We start from the raw sequence: 15,269 nt of genomic DNA on the forward strand, positions 1-15,269 counted from the left end.
ATCACTATGGCTTTGTAGGACATTTTGAAGTCAGGGATTGTGATACCTCAAGCTTTGTTCTTTTTTCTCAGGATTGCCTTAGCAATTTGGGGTCTTTGGTTGCCCCATATGAATTTTAGGATTCTTTGCTCTATTTCTATGAAGAATGTCATTGAGATTCTTATTGGGATTGCACTGAATTTGTAGATTGCTTTGGGTAGTATGGACATTTTAACTATATTTATTCTTCCAATCCATGTGCATGGAATCTCTTTTCATTTCTTTATGTCATTATCAATTTCTTTTAGTAATGTCTTATAGTTTTCATTGTATAAGTCCTTCACCTCCTTGGTTAAATTTATTCCTAGGTACTTTATTCTTTTAGTTGTGATTGCAAATGGAATTGTATTCTTGAGTTCTCTTTCTGTAAGTTCATTATTGGAGTATAGAAAAGTAACTGATTTTTATAAGTTGATTTGTACCCTGCAACTTTACTGTAGATGTTAATTATTTCTATTAGTTTTCCAATGGATTCTTTGGGGTTTTCTATAAATAAGATTGTGTCGTCTGCAAACAGAGTTTCACTTCTTCCCTCCCTATTTGGATTCCTTTTATTCCTTTATCTCACCTAATGGCTCTGGCCAAAACCTCCAGTACTATGTTGAATAAGAGTGGTGATAGTGGGCGTCCTTGTCTTGTTCCTGTTCTCAGGGGGATGACATTCAGTTTTTGCCCATTGAGTATGATGTTGGCTGTGGGTTTGTCATATATGGCCTTTATTATGTTGAGGTAATTGCCTTCTATTCCCATTTTGTTGAGTTTTTTTTAATCATAAATGGCTGTTGGATCTTGTCAAATGCTTTCTCTGCATCTATTGAGATGGTCATATGGTGCTTATTCCCCAATTTGTTGATGTGGCATATCACATTGATTGATTTGGAGATATTGAACCATCCCTGTGTCTCTGGTATAAATCCCACTTGATCATGCTGTATGATCCTTTTGATGTATTGGTGAATTTGGGGTGTGAAAATTTTGCTGAGGATTTTTGCATCTATGTTCAGCAACAATATTGGCCTGTAGTTTTCCCTTTTTGTGCTGTCCTTGTTAGGCTTTGTTATCAGAGTGATGTTGACTTTGTAGAGTGTGTTAGGAAGTGTTCCATCTTCCCTAATTTTTTGGAATAGCTTGAGAAGGAGAGGTAGTAAATCCTCTCTGAAAGTTTAGTAGAATTCCCCAGGGAAGCCATCTGGTCCTGGGCTTTTATTCTTTGGGATACTTTTCATTACTGTTTCAATCTCTTTCCTTGTGATTGGTCTATTCAGATTGTCTGTTTCTTGTTGATTCAGCTTTAGGAGGTTGTAAGAGTCTAAGAATGTATCCATTTCCTCTAGATTATCCGTTTTGTTGGCGTATAGTTTTTCATAGTATTCTCTTATAATCCATTGTATTTCTGTGGTGTCTGTTGTTATTTCTCCTCTTTCATTTCTGATTTTGTTTATCTGAGCTTTCTCTCTTTTTTTCTTTGTAAGTCTGGCTAGGAGTTTGTCAATTTTATTTATCTTCTCAAAGAACCAGCTGTTTGTTTCATTGATCCTTTCTACTTCCTTTTTTGTTTCAATAGCATTTATTTCTGCTCTGATTTGTATTATTTCTCTCCTTCTTCTGACTTTGGGCTTTGTTTGTTCTTCTTTTTCTAGTTCAGTCAGGTGTAACTTGAGATTGCTTATTTGGGATTTTTCTTGTTTGTTAAGATGTTCCTGTATTGCAGTGAATTTCCCTCTTAATATGGTTTTTGCTGCATCCCACATGAGTTGGTGTGGTATGTTATTTTCATTTGTCTCCAGATTTTTTTTAATTTTTCCTTTAATTTCTTCACTGATCCATTGCTTGTTCAATAACATGTTGTTTAGTCTCAACATCTTTGTCCCTTTCTCAGTTTTTTTCTTGTAATTAATTTCTATCTTTATAGCACTATGATCAGAAAAGATGCTTGTTATTATTTCAATTTTCTTAAATTTATTGAGGCTTGCCTTGTTTCCCAACATGTGGTCTATCTTTGAGAATGTTCCATGCATGCTTGAGAAGAATGTGTATCCTGCTGTTTTTGGATGGAGTGATCTATATATGTCTATTAAGTCCATCTTGTTTAGCTTTTCATTTAATTCCACTGTTTCTTTGTTGATTTTCTGTCTGCATGATCTATCCATTGATGTCAGTAGAGTTTTGAGATCCCCTACTATTATTGTGTTATTATCAATATCTCCTTTTAGGTTTGTTAATAGTTGCTTTATGAACTTTGGTGCTCCTGTGTTGGGTGCATAGATACTTATAAGCATTATTTCTTCTTGATGGAGCATCCCTTTGATCATTATATACTGCCCCTCTTTGTCTCTCTTTACCTGTCTTATCTTGAAGTCTACTTTGTCTGATATAAGTATTGTGAGACCTGCTTTCTTTTGTTTGTCGTTAGCTTGGTGTATCATCTTCCACCCCTTCACTCTGAGCCTGTGTTTGTCATTGGAGCTGACATGTGTTTCCTGGAGGCAGCATATTGTTGGGTCTTGTTCTTTAATCCATATTACCACTCTGTGTCTTTTTATTGGAGAATTCAATCCATTTATGTTTAGGGTGATTATTGATGTATGAGGGCTTAATGTTGTCATTTTATCTCTTGTTTTCCAGTTTTCCTGCATTTCCTCTTTCCCGTCCTGTGTGTTTTGGTCTACCCATTGAATTATGTAGTTTTTTTATGAGGTGTTTCTTTGTTTTCTCCTTATTTATTATTTGTGTTTTTGTTCTGCTTTCTTTTTAGTGTTTACCCTGAGGATTGTGTTCAGAATCTCATGTATAAGATAGTCCGTTTTCTGATGGTCTCTTATTTCCTTAGTCTAAACTGATTCAGGCCCTTTCCTCTTCCCCTCCTAAGTTGTTTTTCTCATATCTTATTCCATCTTGTGTTGTGAGTTTGTGGTTAAAATGCCAGGATATATTTGGTTTTGGTGTTTTTCCTTCCCTTTAGCCTAATGTTATAGTTGAATATTTGCTATCCTATTCTGATTCTGTCTACCTATTTATCTCCTTACTCTGTGTTTTGTGACCCCTTTCTCCCTTTTTTTCTTTTTTCAGGTATGAGGGCCTTCTTGAGGATTTCTTGTAGGGAGGGTCTCGTGGCTATGAAGTCCCTTAGCTTTTGTTTGTCTGGGAAAGTTTTAATTTCTCCCTCATATCTGAAGGATATTTTTGCTGGATAGAGTATTCTTGGCTGAAGATTTTTGTCTTTTAAAGATTCGAATATGTTACTCCATTCTCTCCTAGCTTATAAAGTTTCTGTAGAGAAATCCTCTGAAAGCCTGATAGTGGTTCCTTTGTAGGTTATTTTCTTCTGTCTTGCTGCCCCGAGTATTCTTTCTTTGTTATTCATTTTTGCCAGTTTTACTTCTATATGTCTTGCAGTAGGTCTTTTTACACTGACAAATCTAGGAGATCTGGAAGCCTCTTCCACACAGATTTCCCTTTCTTTCCATAGGTTTGGGAAGGTCTCTGCTATTATTTCTTTAAACACACTTTCTGCTCCATTCTCTTTCTCTTCTCCTTCTTGAATACTTATAATTGTTATGTTGCATTTCCTCATTGAGTCGGATATTTCTCGGAGACTTTCTTCATTTTTTTTTAGTCTTAGTTCTCTCTCCTTCTCTGTCTGGAGCATTTCAACATGTCTATCTTCGATTATAGGCATGCTGAATTTTTATTTGCTGTATCTGGCAACCCTATTTGGAGCAAAGGCAAGTCTGAAGGCAAGCAGCTAAAATTATTATAAGAATGGAAAATATGTCTTTTGAGAGGAATGATGAAGGAATTCATATGAAACTCTGAGACAGAGAAGGCTAAGAGGATGCTCCTATTCCCACCCCCAAATTAAGGCAACACAGTAGAATAGAAAATGCACAGTATGGGGGCACTAGTATAGCTAACTACCTCCTGGATATCTTCTCCCAGATGTTTTGTAGGCACTGGAGACTAAAATCCACTGAAAATGTTATGTCTTTGGACAAGCATCCTCATAGATAGAATAAAGGGATAGTGCCAGATAATATCTGCAATCCCTTTTGTCTTCAACACTCTGTGAGTCAATGAAGGGTTAGAAATTGCATACTAACTTGTTTTTCCATTTCCACAGAGAATAGAGCAAGAGTTGATGAGTCTTGCAATGAGAGAATTGATTAAATGTAAGGAAGAACTTCTTCACTGAAGGGCGATTAAACACTGGAATGGCTTTGCATGGGAGGCTGTGGAAGCTTTCTCCCTTGTGATCTTTAAAAGGAGGCAGCAGCAGTTGTGGGTAACACAGACCCACAGAGTGCCATCTTGGAGTGGGAGGATTGAACCAGGTGGACTCTTGAGGCTCCAGATCCTGGGGATGACTTCTTTTTGGTCTAGAGAATTGAAGGGAAATAACCCTTTACTCCTCTTAGGTGCTGGCACAGGTTGTCTAAGATTGTCATTATGTTGATGTAGCCCTAAAACAGGCTTTCAAAATTGTCTTCTTTCTATCTGAATTGAAATTACCTACAATGACTGAAAATGCAGATTCCAGAGCCCTATACTAGACCTTCTGAATCTGGAAGAAGAGTCCCAAAATATCCATTTTAAAAAGTTCCTCAAATGGTCCATATCCATAATACAGTTTGAGAGCCCCAGTCATTGGAAAATGGGAGGCTTTCTTTCTCTGCCTAGGAATGGACCTTTAATGACCTATGTAGTCTTACATGCGGTGACTGAGGCCCCAGCCTACGCTTATCTCCTGGAGGGGAGATACATGTGTTAAGCATGGAACTGGAGAATGGGATGCTGAAGGATTGAAAGTGGATTTTGGTCAGGATGTTCTAGGCCAAGTGGAGGAGTGAAGGAAAGGGCAAGAAACTGGGGTTCACTGGATCCTAACTTGTGCCAAAACTCCCATTACAATAAAAAACTATATCCTGATACTATTTCTGTCCCTCTTTGTTTTATCTTTTTAAAGTTTTCTACCGATTTTTTTTAAAGAAAAAAATTGAATGGTACCTTTTTTAAGCCAAAAAGAAGGATTTTCCCCCTCATTGCATAGTCAGAATATCTTGGGGACCCAGAGTATCCCAAGCAGCAAGCAGCTGTGGGGTGAACAACCATCCTTTCTCAAATCAATAGGGCTGGTGAAAATATAGTAGAGGAAGAGCTTAGGACTAGCTAGCAGACAATTCAATGCAATTTAATATTGTAAAAGGAATCTAAAGGCACCCAGCATTCCAAAGTTCCACTTTGACCCTGTATTTCGAGATTTGTTCTTGTAAAAGTCCTTGATGAGGAAGAACTACAAAGGAAGGACTAATAGGTAGAACATTCCAGATATCCCCCAAAGGTCCCTGGAGAATCTACTGGAGCAGTTCCCTCCAGCCAACTGTGGGCTACACTTCAGCTCCAGGTTACTTCTGGAATCCTCTTCAGCCTTTTGCTAAGCTCTGAGTTGCTTATCCCTCTTCTTCAATCTGCATTTACATGTATCTCTGTTTCAAGTTTGGCTGTCTTCAAATGCCCTCCTGCTGGTGGATGACCCTATCATTACTAATGTGCCCCATGCCTCAAACTTCTCTTATCTTCCCAAGCTCTTGTGCCTCCTTCCTAGGTCAATGCAGGACAAGTAACTGGCTTCATTGGATCTCGTCTCCCCTGCCTTAGACACAAAACCCTGACCCTGTCTATGCGTGGCAGTCAACTTGGAGTCAGGGGACTAGCCTGCTTCTTGCAGACTGTGAGCTCTGAAACATGCCAGTGCTTACTGTTTGAGCATCTCAACAAGCCATTCCAGACCAAATGGAGTAAACTTACCTCTTGTCCAGGGCCACGAAACTTGCCCAAGAGCAGGCTGCAGCTTGTTGTTGACTATGGTGATTCTAAAAGTTTATTCCAGTACATTCACACAGAATAAATTCTTCTCCTGGCAGAGCAGCTTGGTTTGATTTGGGTTATTTGACTACAAAAGCCCAGGGGCCAAGCATTTATTTAGAAATATTAGGAATCAGTAGCACAAATGAGATTGAGTTTTTGTGATAAGTTAAAGATTTCTTATTTAGGGAGAGTTCACGAAAGACCCCATTAGCCAAGCCTCACCAGCAATTAGTCTGATTTCTCAGGCAAGAGGCAGGCTAATTGTCTGCCATCCATTCCAGAAGGCCTAGAGACACTTTAAAACCTACCACCCATTGAAAAACATCTTTGGAGAATTTCCTGCTGTGTCTAAAGTCTTTTCTATTAACAGAATGTTCAAACTGAGATCAGTATGTGAAAATATGAACAAAATGGCTGATTATAAGTATTTCTTTTCAAATGGCAAATCATGGGCCTATTACTTATGACACTCAACCGTATAGAAGTGGAAAGGGGCTGATACTTATTAAGCGATACTGTGAGATATGTATTATTACCCAAGTTTAATAGAAGAGGCAACTGAAACTCAAAAAAGGTAAATAACTTTCCCAAAGTTACATATGAGTTTGTGGCAGAGCTGGGATTCAATGGATTAAAGCGAATGTGGTTTCCACAACCCAATGTAGAGGTTAGGAAAAAAGCAGCATTGAGTTAGGGGTGTTGAAGGCTGGCTGGCTGGCTCTCAAGAGATCTGCAGGATGGTCTAACTGTAACCACATGATCTCTCAGGGACAGAATCCGTTAACCAAGTGTATACGATGAGGCCAATGATGAAGCCAGTGTAGATGACCTGGATTGGGTCTAATGTGCTCACCTGAGAATTTGGACTTGTTTCACCAGTGGCCCTTCTGGGATATATATATGTATTCTGTATATATATATACACACAAAAGCTCACAGCATGTGGATCTATAACAGAGTCCTTGGGGGAAGAGGCTACAGTCAAACTCCATGTGCATGAAGCCTGCAGCAGCATTGGTGCCTGACACTTCAGAAAAACCAGAGAGGTTTTTCCCCATGTAGACAACTTGGGACATTGGCAGCTTTGGTGTAGACAACTCGCCCACTTCCTCACCCCTTACAAATTCTTCTTGATGCATTCAGAGGTCCCCAGGTTGCAGCAGAGCCATGCTAGACAGACAGCCTTGACCTCTTGGTTGCTTCCTTCTCTTCTGACACCAGAGGATGGCACCGTCAGCCCCAGGTTGCCTGCTTGACTTTCTGCTCCTGCTTCTCCATTCCAGTGCATAATGGCCTCTGTCACTTCCTCCCACACCACACCCCGAAGTCTCCCAGCATCACAATGCTAGGGTGGGGTGAATCCCCTTCACTTCCTCTTGTGTTCTGAAAGCTCCAGGCCTCCCATTTCTTAAAGAGTTTTCATGGGTTGTGCTATTTTATTGATACCTTCTCCAATCCTGTGGGCTCCTAGAGACCCCATAAGTAGACCCCTAAAGGCCCTTCAGAAATACCCAGATGTGTCTCAATTTGTACCAGGGTATAGGGCAGCTCTGTGAGTATTAAACTTTGGAGTGTCTAGGACTCCATTGTTAAAATGCTGCTTTCAAGGCCTTACCCCAGAGACTCTGATCTAGTAGGTCTGGTGTTTGGGACCTGGATGCTGCTTTCAATAAGCTGCTTAGGGATTCTGGTACAGAAGGTGGGTTGAGAAACACTGGTGTTTGAGCTGCAACTCTATCCTGCATTGGTTACCTGTGTTCACCTGTCCGGCTGGATGCAGAGCTCCTGATGGGCAGGGATGATGGCTCATTCATCTCCACACCTTAGTGTCTAGCCCAGTGCCTGCACACAGTGGGGCATCGGTAAACATCTGGGACATGAATGAGCAGAGGGACTCTGTGAGGAGGCTTGTCTTTACCAAGTTAAAGAACTGGCTAACCAATCATCCTGTCCTTAGTGCACTGTGCTGTCAGCAGGCCACCCTCGTTCCCACATGCTGAGAGTAGAATGTAGACAGAGGGCAATGGGAAAAGAATTTCAGGAACCCAAAGAACAAGCTCCCAATATGCAAACAACGTCCAGGCAACATTTAGGGCTTATATTAGCATCCATCTGTGGCTCAGGTAAGTGGCTCTGGAATTACAATAGAGAGGCCATCAGGCAGCTCCAAAGATGGGCAACAGAGCAAGGCTGGGTGATGACCACACTGCAAAACGAGGGGTGTAGTCCCCCGCAGCCCAACCCAGACTCTGGTTTCTTCGTGCCTTCTAGATGTCTTAGAAGGAAATTAGGATTTTTTTTTTAAACTTTTTAAAGTATTTGCTGGAGGCCAAAACATTTGACCTAAATGGAGAAATTTGGTAACTTCTTAGAGCAGAGACTAGGCTTTCGCGGTAAAATTGTCCAACGTGCGCAGCCCTTTGATCCAATAAAGCACGTGTGCGCATGCGTCGTGTCCCTGTTAAACGGCGAATAGGGCCGTGAGCAGACCGTGCCTTTAGTCCGGGGAAGCTCCGGGTTTAGGTGGGTCTCTCGGTTGGGCTTTCTCCCACCAAGGACCCCTTTTTCCCCTGCAGAAGCCACGTTTGCAGCACCACATCCCCCGGATGACCGTGCCCGCTGACTCACCGGAGGCTTCGTAACTCGGTAAACCTGCACCTGCAGCATCAGAGTCTTTATAGTAACAGACACTATAGATTTTATAAAGACACTGCCTTGATAGTAGTAATACCTAGTGGTTGCAGAGCTCTTACCGTGCCTGAACTGCCTCCACGCCGAGCGCTTCATGTGCGCTGCCTCTGTTTATCCTCATAACACCCCCTTGAGGACTGTTCCTCCACAGAGAAGGAAAGTGAGGCTCGGGGGTTGGGGAGGAGAAAAACTTGCCCCAGGTGTCATATCTGGTAGTGGCAGAGCCAGGATTTAGACCTAGATCCACTGGACCCCCAAGTTACACTCAATCTCTATGTTATGCTCCATCTTTATGGTTTTGCTCAAAAAATGGAATTTAAAATCAATCTGTGTTTTTGTTGATCGGTGTTTAATGACAGGAGGACGTTGTTTGTTTTCTGAACTGGCCTTGCGATGGAATTGTGTCTGCCTTAGCCCATTTTGATGCATTTCCCCATGGAGGCCCAGTGTCCCCCAAAGTGGTTGCCATTATAAAAAACTTGCTCCAGAATTATAGGTAAGTCCAAAATACTTCCCAGTTCATGAGACTCTATAAGCCTGAGTGGCTTCACAGACATGTGGCCTCATGTCCTCTTTACCCTGGTTTGGACTCTAAGAATATACCAGAATCAGAATAACTCCAGCTATATTTTGGAACTTTTTATTTGGGAACAATTTCAAACTTACAAAAAGTCATAAAAATAAAAATATTAAAAAATCTATATTGTCTTCATTTTACTCCACTTGCTTTATAATTTGCATGTTTCTCCCCCACTCCATATATATGCATTTTTATTAAATGGTTCAGAAAAATTATGTATATAATATAAATGTATATATATCTATTTTTATCTGTGAATCTATATATACATGTAAAATGTAATTTTTTCCTGAACAATCTGGGAATAAGTTACATGATTCATGGCCCTTTACTCCTAAAAATTTCAGTGTGCATTTCATAAGAATAGGAATAGTCTATTACATAACCACAATACTTAACAAAGTACTTTTATCTAATCTACCCTCCATATATCAGTTTTGTTAGTTGACTTACCAGTGTCCTTTAGAGCATATTCTCTCCCCTCCCCACACTCCCAGTACAGGATCCGGTTTAGGGTCAGGCATTGCATTTTGTCATGATGTCTTTGTAGCCTCTTTAACCTGGCTTTTATGACTTGATTCCCATGTGCCTCCCACACACCATTTCTTTTTTTTTTCATGAATTTGTGTGTTATCTTTTTGCAGGGGCAATGCTAATCTTCCTAGTATCGTTCCAATCTTACTATATCTACTGCCAAAGCGAGGACCACTTGCCATTTTGTTTTAATAGCATGTTCCTCATTGTATGTTTGGTGTTTTCTCATGGTTAGATTGAGGCTATGCAATCTCAGCCCAAATACTGCCCAGGTGAGGTGTGTTCTATGCAGGTTATCACATCTGGAGTCACACGATGTCATCCATCTCATGGAGATGATAATTTGGACCAACTGGTCAAAGTGTTGTACAATTTCTCCATTGTCTGGTTGCTGTTGTTTTTCTCCCTTGACACTAATAAGGAATATGTGGGGAGTCACTTTAAGATGACGCAATAACATCCGCACAGTAAATACTGTAAGAGCAGTTTTCCCGTGGCCAGCACTGCAAGTTACAAACGTGGCCTCTTTTCATCCTAGGGAGGCTCTGTCCATTTCTCACATCCACAAGTCCATCTTCTCTTGGCTCAAAGCTCTCCCTTGGGTACACTGTATCAGGAATGGGATAAGATCTGCGGTTAATACTGTGATCAGGAAGCTGCAAATGGAACTGGAGCAGAGAAAAAGAGGAAAGAAGAAGTGTTAATTAGGGGGTCCTGTTAAAAGGGGGAAACTGCCTCCAGAAGCCTGGCTCAGCTCCAGGCAAGAGAGAAACAGACTGGGGGAGCTGGCAGATCAGGGAAGTTACAGTCACTGAGTCATTCTAGTGAAATTTGGCCTGGTTCTGTGAAACTGAGCCACCGGCCTCCAACTCTGTGGGATCAGTAACCCCAGGCCCTTGTCTTTGCAGAGTTCTTAGTGGTTGGCAGCATCCTGGAACATCCAAGGAAGGATACGCTCTAGAGTGGGGCTAGCAGCTGCCAAGGCTTCTAAAAAGACCTCAAAATCCACCAGCCTCATGGCAAAGAAGAACAAGTCCCAACTTTTCTTGCTTCAGAGCCTTGGAGGAGCTATTTGAACTGCTGTCCAGACCCCCAGCTGTGCAGAGCCATTCCAGGACCAAGTGGATGCCAAGGTGCCTGACAGAGCTGAGCTGTGCTGGAAACGCAAAACCGTCCAACCATTCACTGAGAAATTCTACCCAGGACCCAGGGAACCAGGTTTTCATCCAGCTCTTCTGCAAAACAAAGAAGTAAATAAATGTGGCTTCATTATTAAATTTTATTGTATGAACCCCAAATAGGCTTAAGAGAGGCCCCTTTGATTGGTGGGTCCTGTCAAAACCCAAACTCTGCATCCTGAATAAAACAAAGCCGAAGGATGAGTTCATTGTAAGCCTTTTGACCTGCAAGCCAGGGAACTCAAGGCTATGGGAGCAATGAGTTCTAAGTTGCTCACAGATTAAGGGATTTTTATGAGGTAAATGCAGAAGTTATTTGGCTTTTTCAGCTGATTGGTTTCCTGGTGGTCTTTCTTATTTGGATCAGGAGAACAAGGAAGTCCAGAGATGGTGTGAACAGATGGCATTTGGGGATTGGCTAGTGTCCTCTGCCAATTTCTGCGAAGAACTGTAAATTCCTGTAAGGTTAGGTTAAGTTTCCTTTATGCGCCTGTGTTGACCATTTCCATTTTGTCCTTGACATAAGTGACTCCACTTCGGTTTGGTTCTATAGTCCCTGAAGAAAAGCTACCAAGAAGCATTGTGAGGATTTCCTACCAAGTTGGGGGTGGGGGGGGGTGCCCTGAAAGATGACAATGCAGAGACATTTCTCTATCCATCCATCCATTCGTTCATTCTTTCAACTAACGACTATTTCTTGAGTAGCTAATATATACCTAGAGACCCCAGACACTGAGCTGGAGATGGAGAGGGGAGAAAATCCCTAATAACAAAAGGAGAAATAGTTCTGTCCTGATTGGGTGAATAGAGGAAATCTTTACTTTTTCTATCATTAACAAAATGTTTAGCTTCAAATGATGTTTATAAATACAGAATCTAGAATCTACTAAAAGAAAAGAACTTTTTTCTGTTACTCTAGTCAAAGAAATAGAGAGAAACATAAGCTGATCGTTACTTAGAATTGACTATTAAATCTGTGAGATGTGGGGCTGCTACAAGGCGATATTTCACCTTGACATTGGGCTTTATAACTGGAGACAACATGGAACCTAGAGTGATTCGGCACTTTTCTAGGCCCTCTGTCTCAAGCTTGTAGAAAATAGGTCAAGTAACCCAGAAGGTGCCCAGAAGGAAGAGGCTGGAAAGAAGCTCACAAACCAGACTGTCTGGGGAGCAGAGGGTGGGAATGTGGGATACAGGTTCCAGGACATGAGATCCTGCCTTTCCAGGGGACCTACCACAGGCTTGGTGCTAAGGGATGACCAGGTGCCTCAGCTGTTCTGTGCCAGGGGTTTTGGGGGGAATGGAAGCAGCAGGGTTTTTTCTGAGCCAATGCGCAGACTCCTGGGAACAGCTGAGATTTCTGCTGTTAAGGAATTAAATGGTTGGAAGCTTACTCACCCATTGAAAACGTGCCCCAAGACTATACTGAAATGTTGGGCAGGGGTTTCTCCCGGTACAGAGAGATTCTGGGGCCAGATGGTGCGCTGCAGGGAGAGGCGCCAGAGAAGAAGCCCTGCTTGGGAGCCATTTCTGCAGGATGGGAGTGTGATGTCTGACAGCCCAATGTCCCACTGTGGGGAATCGGCTCACTCAAAGCCAAACGTAGGCAATGAAGTTTCTTCTTCCAATTGGGCCCCAGGGCTGGGGCAAGACTTCATGCTTTTAGTAATTCTTTGTAAGGAATGAGGAAATCGTTGCAAGGGCAACTTCTTCTGGCTGGCCCTGGCCTTTCTGTCTCTGGCCACAATCATTGACAAGGCTTTCCCTGAGGTATTTCAATTATTTGCTGATCCAAGGGGCTGGTTATGTTTCCAATTAAGTTGGTGGCTGTGATGATATCGATATGGAGAGAATGAAGCCCACTTGAAGCCTGGTCTTTGTTATGGGAAACCTACCATCCCTCATCTTTACCAATACAGGACAAGGCCAAGAACCACAAAGTAAGAGAAATGAAATCAACCAACAAAACCTCTGAGAAGCCAGAGTTGGTGTCACAAGATATTCCTTTAATTTTATTGGTTTATACCCTACCTATTTTCAAACAGAGCATCAGAGCAACATTAGATTGTTCACTTGTAAAATTCAGGATCTATTTACATTAACCTTATATGTAATTCTCGCAAGTTGTCTAAGCTTTCAGATATAAAAAGCAACAAATAATTAAATGTGGAAGAAGCTACTAGAGATAGGTAAACTCATTAACAGCAAGAAATGCCAGGTGCCAACAACAGGGGAGATAGAAAAACTATTATGATAGTGCCAAGAACTCAAAACCAACCATCCGGGCCCATTTAGTGTAGAGTTAAATCAACCTTGGAGTCTTAAATCTCTTCTAGACTGGGCCATTTATTGATATTTTTATGGGTGACTCTGACTCTCTAAGATAAGGTAAAAGTGTGCTCGCTTTGCCTTGTTGAGGAAGTTGAAGTATATTTGTTTAGGAAAATTTTTGTCTCACATCATTAAAATTCTAAAGTTTTCTGTTTAGATGATTAAACTTTTGAGTGTTGGAAGACTTAGTCATCTAGAATGACTCATGGTACAAGGTTTGGAGAAGCCCAGGTAGCAGAGTTTCAGCTTGAACACAGGTGTGTTTGGGGTTTAAATCAGTTGACTGGGTACAAATTATACTTCTCATCTTGAAAGGAGTAATTTGGGACTTCACACAGACCTTTGCAAATAACATTAATATGATTCAAACAGCAATGAATCAGAACCACAGGACCAATTTTTCACTTGGAATCCATGTGGGCTTAGAACCAGATTTAATTTTGATGCCTCTAAATTAAAAAGAAAATTTAGAAATATAATTCAAGATGTTTGATCTGCTAAAACCATGTATCATTTTGGCTTGGTTGGTTATGTCCTGGATCCCTGGAATTGGCTGCATGTGGGGTGCACTGGCCATTCGTCTTTGGCTGCTAAGAGTCCATTCCCCTTCTTACTTGGAGGGCATCCTGGTGGAAAGCTGGGCTCTACCGCTCATGTAGAAGCCAGAAGGGCCCAAGCATGTCTCCTAGCCTCAAAAGGGTGTGGGTATGTGACCAGGATTGGCCTTGCCCTTTGAGTCCACAGGGAGTACTAATAATTGGTGAAGTCTACACTATTTTAATAAGATAGGGAGGGGTATCATGGGGGAAAAGACTGCCCTTGGAAAAAAGCAAGGTAACTTGTAGGATCATTGCGATGTGTGTATGTGTGTGTGGGATATGGGTGATGATGAGACAAGGAAAATGGAGACAGTAGTGCCAAAGGGAGACTCTGAATCTGCCCTAACATTTGTATACTAGGGTGAGATACGGGCTGGATCCAGTGATGCAAAAGATAAACATAATTTTGATAACAATAGTGATACAAATATCTTATATTTTTTGAAAGCTTAATATGTGCTAAGTGCTGTGCTAAGGAAGTAGTGTGCATTTCTCATTTAATACTCATTATTAACATGTGTGGTAAGGCCTGTTCATATCCCCATTTTACTATAGTAATCATGACTGCTATGTTGCCAAATCCAGGGGTCATTTTTAGATCCTCATTTTGATATTTAGTGACATAGAGCAGATTAATCTCTCCCTTCTTTGGAAGATTACTTACTTTGTTTTCTAGGATACTATATTTTTTGGCTATCCCATTCTCTGGTCACTACTCTATTTCTTCTGTGGTCTACTCTTCCTCTGCTCTCATCTCTTATGTAGCGGTCTTCCATCCTAAGCCTTCAACTCTCTATGGGTGATCCCATAATTTATAATACCAACTATACAGTGATAATGAAGTTCAAATAATAACAAGAATAACTAGATTTATCGAGTGATTTCTATGTTCTAAGTTCTTTTCTAAGTGGCTTACATGTAATAACTCATTTAATGCTCAAACCCGTAAAATAGGTTCTTTTATCATCCTGGTTTTATAGATGAATAAACAGAGGTCCAGAGGCTGTTCAAGGTCACAATGCTAGTAGGAGATGGTGGCAGAATTTCGACCCATGTGGTTGAGCTCAAGAGCCTGAGTACAGGGCTAAAGGTTATACAATAATGGAGGCCCTCTTTAAGAAAAACAATACAAATTACAAATAAAAATTAAGTAGAAAAATGAACAATTATTTAGAATTAGAAAAAGAAATCATAACAGATTGAAAATTTTAAAGAGCTGACAGAGGCTTTCACTTTTGGCTAAGATGGAATAATGGGCACCACATTTATTTCCTACCTGATACAACCAACGCCATCCCCCCAAAAGTGGACAAAATAGATGAGACAATAATTTTTCAAGACACTGGATATCAAGCAGCAAAGGACAATGATGCCTAAGAAATGGGAAACAAATGAAATAAACCTTACAATTGCCCTAACTTACTTCATTGAGTTTCCAGGCTGTAGTGC

The 15,269-nt window shown here is 41.0% G+C and overlaps 1 non-coding gene across 1 annotated transcript; it reads right to left on the reverse strand.

Annotated features, from left to right (window-relative positions):
* Nucleotides 1-9,774: 9,774 nt before the first annotated feature.
* LOC123285395 (U6 spliceosomal RNA) lies at nt 9,775-9,877 on the reverse strand. Its single transcript, XR_006527144.1, has one exon. It is a non-coding gene; the product is annotated as a U6 spliceosomal RNA (small nuclear RNA).
* Between the last annotated feature and the right edge of the window lie 5,392 nt (nt 9,878-15,269).

This window comes from Equus asinus, chromosome 4 (genome assembly GCF_041296235.1).
Source record: "Equus asinus isolate D_3611 breed Donkey chromosome 4, EquAss-T2T_v2, whole genome shotgun sequence".
Classification (NCBI taxonomy): Eukaryota; Metazoa; Chordata; class Mammalia; order Perissodactyla; family Equidae; genus Equus; species Equus asinus.